Consider the following 4,740-nt stretch of genomic DNA (forward strand, 5'->3'; position numbering starts at 1 on the left):
GGCGCGCCGGCCCCGCGCCGGCCGCGGGAGTAGCGAGAGGCGGGGGCGTGGCCGGGGAGAGCCGGGGGCGTAGCCTCTGCTGGGCGCGCCGAGGCGACGCTCCGCCCACTCGGCTGCTCCTCAGCCAATAGGGCGCGGCCCGCGCGGCGGAGCGACGGCGGCGGGCAACGACGTGGCGGGAAGGAAAAGGCGCCAAAGAAGCCGAGGAGGGGGGGGGGGGGCGCCGCCGTCATAGGCGAAGGGAGCGCGCGGGTGGCGGGAACGTGGGGAGCGGCCCTGCGGGGGTCCGGGGGGGGAGGGGCGGGCGTTACGGGGCACTGTGCGGTCACGGGGTGCTGTGCGGTCACACGCATCGGGGGGGGGGGGGGGGGGAGGAGAGAACGCAGGGACAGAGAGCTTCGTGAGGGAATCGGGGGGACTCACGAAGGGAAACGGGGGCTCACGAGGAGCAGCAGCGCGTTGTGGGGGCTACCGCAGCGCCGCGGGGAATGGCCGGACACGGCTGTGAAGCTGACACGGCCTGCATAGCAGGGAGGGGGCAGCGGCTCCGCCCACCCCTCTGCCCCCACGGGCAGCTATTCACCCAACGCCGCCGGCTGACCGTCCCCCTTTCCCCACCCGGGGGTGCCGCGGCCCCGTGCCGGGATGGGCGCTGACAGCGCCGGCGCTTCCCGTCCTCACATCCACAGAAATCCCCCCCAGCAGCTCCAGCTCTTCATTTCTTCACGTTCCATTTCGCAGCCCGGCTCGCCCTGCACCGTCCCAGCCTTTACTTCATCCCTTCCTGCACAACCCCCGGGCAAATCAGCGCCTGAACTTTTCCCTTTTCTAGTAAACGTGGAGGTTCCCGCTGGGGGCTCTTTGATTAACAGCCTTTCTTCCATCCTTTCCTTTCCTTTTTTTTTTTTTTTTTTTCCCCCCGCAGAAGTCACAGCCTGAAATGCTTCGCCGAGTTCCAGAGATAAGATAAATAAAGTTCTGGATGGAGGTCTCTGGTTACTCACGCCGTTACCACGCGGAGCAAAGAGCTGCGGCCGCTGCTCCAGACGGAGCCCATCTGTGCCCGTCGGTCCCGAGGAGTTCCCAGCATCCCACACATATTTGTGGGATGAATTGCCGAGATTGAATGGGTTTTACTGGAAGTGCTGCTGAGTGCCGGGCTCGTTCAGTGTTTCTTTTAGAAGGAAAGCACTCCGGGATATCGCCCACCCCTCCCCGCCGCGGCGCAGGAGACGCTCATTGCCTCTTTGGGGCTTATGGAGGATGCAGAACATCCCTGGAGGGCTGAGAGTGCCTCAACTGCCAGCGTTTCTGTTTTGATAAAGCGTGGAGAAATCTGGCACGGCGGCCTCCCTCCCTTGTGTTGTTTGTTATTATTATTGTTGTCATGTGGGGGTGATGCAAGCTCGGGGTGGAGCAGGGCTGCGTTTCTCCTGCCCCGTTCCCCACCCGAAGCCTGGGCAGGTTTGGGGTGACCGGTTCTGCCAGTCCTCCATGGGACCGCCTGACTCAGCACCCGGCCCCAAACTCGTTGCCGGATTCCTGACATGAAAGGTGCCACCCGGGCTGCCCTGGAAACGGAGGCTCTCTATTTACAAACAAGGCTCACCCTGGGAGCAGCAGGGCTTTCCTGGGGGCCGCCTTCCCTGACCTCCTCCAGGCCTCTTCCTCGCCCTGCCCAAACCACTCCTTAGCATCAAGGGGAGCAGCTTCTTGCAACCTGGATGATTTGGGGCCAGCTCATCGCTGTGCCCAAGCACTGAGTTCTCAGGGCCTGAGTCAGTGGCAGCTCTTCCTGCGGGTGCGGAGGGCTGGCAGCTCTGTCCTGGAGGTGATGGGAAGGCATTTCCCCGCATGGAGCAGAGAGGTGGACAGCATGCTGCCCTATTTCCCAACTGCATCCCTCTGTTCCCGGAATAACCCACCCAACTGTATCCCAAATGACCCCAACCCATGCTGGGAGCTACCTGCTACCCCAGGGCCTGACCTATATACTCACCTTTCCCTCACGCCAGCCTGGCCGGTGCAATTGGGATGTGTCAGGCATTCAGGCTGACGTGAATCAAAGCTCATCCTGCAGGAATCGCCTCTTTCCCCAACCCGCTTCCGCTCAATGAAAGCTGTCAGGAATGAGGGCACAGCAGAGCAGCCCTCATCCTCTTGCATGCTTTGTGCTTGCGTGGACGTGTGGGTCGTACACCCATAGAATGGTTGAGTTGGAAGGGACCTTACGGCCCCCAGCCTTAACCCTGCCATGGGCTGAGTGCCCCCCACCGGATCGAGCTGCTCCATCCGTGGCTTTGGGCACCTCCAGGGATGGGGCCCCCACTGCTTGGATGGCCCTTTGCAGGCCTCAGTGGCCCAGGATGGCTCTTTCTACCCCCGGGTGAAACCCAAGATTTGGGACAGCCAATGCTTTCGTGGGGGGGTTGTGCAGGACTGCAAGGAGGAAAACCCAAAGGGGTGAAGCAGAACTGGGGGTGTACGTAGTGCTGGGGGCAGCCTGCAGGAGAGCAGCTCCCAGTAGATATCAAAAGATCAGCCCTCTGCGCTGCAAACAATCCTGGCAGCTTTTGGGCTCTTCAGTGGCATTCCAGTCTAACCAGGGCTGTCTTGCATGATAATCAGGCTTAATTACTGCTTTATCGCTTGATTGCTGTGCTGGGCCCTTGGAGCTGCAGTCTTGCTTTCTCAGTTTACTTTTTGTTTCCTCCTCTGCCTCCCGCCCTTCCCTGCTGGCACAATTAGCAAATAGGTGACGATGGGGAGGGCCAGGGCGATACCGGGGTGAGAGAGGGGAATGTGCTGGGCTGTGCAGGGAGCAAACAGATGTGCAGCCCTTGGAGGAGACACCCCCAGTTCGCTTTCACCCACGTGAGGTCACCCCAAGAGCAGCAGAAGCGTGCCCTGCTCTCAGCCAGCGGTGCTGGGGATGCAGTGTACACAGTGCACCACGCGCTGCGCTGCAGGATGCGGCCACGCACGGGGCATGTGGGACTGTTGGCTGCCTGGGACTGGCGTGGTCCGAGGGATCCCAGCACTGGATGAACACAAAAAGAATAGGACCATAGAATGGTTGGGTTGGACCCTTCTCCCCATCCGGAGGGTCCCCAGGCCTGGCTGGGACACACATGTCTCACTGTGGGCTGGCATCACCCCAAGCAGCACCGCTCCTGTGCTTCTGGGCACCGCTTCCCAGTGCCGGGCGCGTCAGCCCTACAGCGCATGGGGCAGAGGAGCGGAGCTGGGAATGGGTTCTTTCTGTATCATCTATTTTTCGACTTGATTCTTTTTGTTGGCTTTCAGCGCGGGCTTTTTTGGGCGCGGAGGTGCGCGTGGAGCCGGCAGCATGGCTAATCTGCTCCGTGAATGGAGCCGCACGGGGGGCGGCGGGGGGGACCGGGAGGTTGAGAGAGCCGCATAGTTGGGATTCCTTCATCTGGGTGGGCTCCTTCTCCCCAGACTCTCAGGATGTGGGAAATGGAAGATGAAAGGCGCTGCATTTCCAGCCTCTCGGGTTACAATGTCTAAAGGGGTGGCTGGGGAGGGGGGTCGGGGGGGATGCTATAGGGAAACCTGGGTTGGGAAATGGCCCTGGCGAGGTTGGGGCTGAGCCGCTCGTGTTTCACATCACGTCAGGGCTGAGGAATTTCCTCTGCTCTGGGGGTGCCTCGAAGAGAAAGGGGGAGGCTTTAAGGTTAGCGGGGAGGAATAATAGCCAAGAGGCGACGGATTAGAAGTGTTTCCCGGGGATTGCTGTTTACAGGCAAAACCCTCTTGCAGAGCAGAGGGGAAAGGGGGGCTCGTGGGGGCACAGGCCCACGCGCTGCTGCGGTGCTGAGGCCGAGTGTCCCCGCTGGTGGGGAAGGTCCCTGTATGGGATGGGGCGGCACCGGGTGTAGGGTCCGAGTTGTATGGGGCACAGCAGCAGCCCCACAGCTCCCGGTGCCATCCCACAGCACCCTGAGCTATGCCCTGGGTCCTGTCTCCATTCACTTTCATTGCATTTCCCCTTTGTTATTATTTCGGGTGATGCAAGGTCAAGGTGGAGGAGAGGGGAAGGAAGTGAATTTCTCCTGGCTTTTTCCCTGTTATCCTCTGCCTCTGGTCCTGACAGCCAGGCCGGGGCTCTGTGGGACCCTGGGCTGCGCCTGGAGAGTCAGGATCCATTCCAGCAACCGGCACCATGGGCTGGCACCCATATGGCATCCCACAGGAGAAAGGACACAAACCACAGCCCCAGTCAAGGCTTGGCGTGTCCCTGAAGCTCTGGTCCCTTCTGCAGAGCTCTTGCATGAGTGAAGTGCCTTTTAAAAGACGATAGGCAAATGTTTGCCCATCTCCCACTTCCCCGCCACCCTTCCCAGGTACATTCCTGGCATTGCTCTGTCCGGGAGTGCAGGGGGGGTCTGACCCTCCGAGCATGGGAAAAATGCTGCTCCGTGTGCAGGGCAGCAGTGCACAGCGCGGGGTGATGGGGTCAGCCAGGGGATCCCTTTCATCTTTTCGCGGGTTTTGGCGGCCACGCATCTGAGCAGCGCGGGAGTGAGAGGGTTTTGTCTGCGGCTGCGGCCGGGGGGGCTGCGCTGCCACGTGGGGTGGATGGAGCGGCGCTGGGAAGGACAGCGGTGGAAGGATGCTCCATGGGCGGCTTTGGGCTTCGTGTCTTTGCACAGCTCTGGGAGTTGGAAATCCCAATGGAAACTCATCCCCTTGGCCACCAGGTTGGCAGCAGAGGTT

Source organism: Gallus gallus, chromosome 26, assembly GCF_016699485.2.
Source record: "Gallus gallus isolate bGalGal1 chromosome 26, bGalGal1.mat.broiler.GRCg7b, whole genome shotgun sequence".
In the NCBI taxonomy this organism is placed as follows: Eukaryota; Metazoa; Chordata; class Aves; order Galliformes; family Phasianidae; genus Gallus; species Gallus gallus.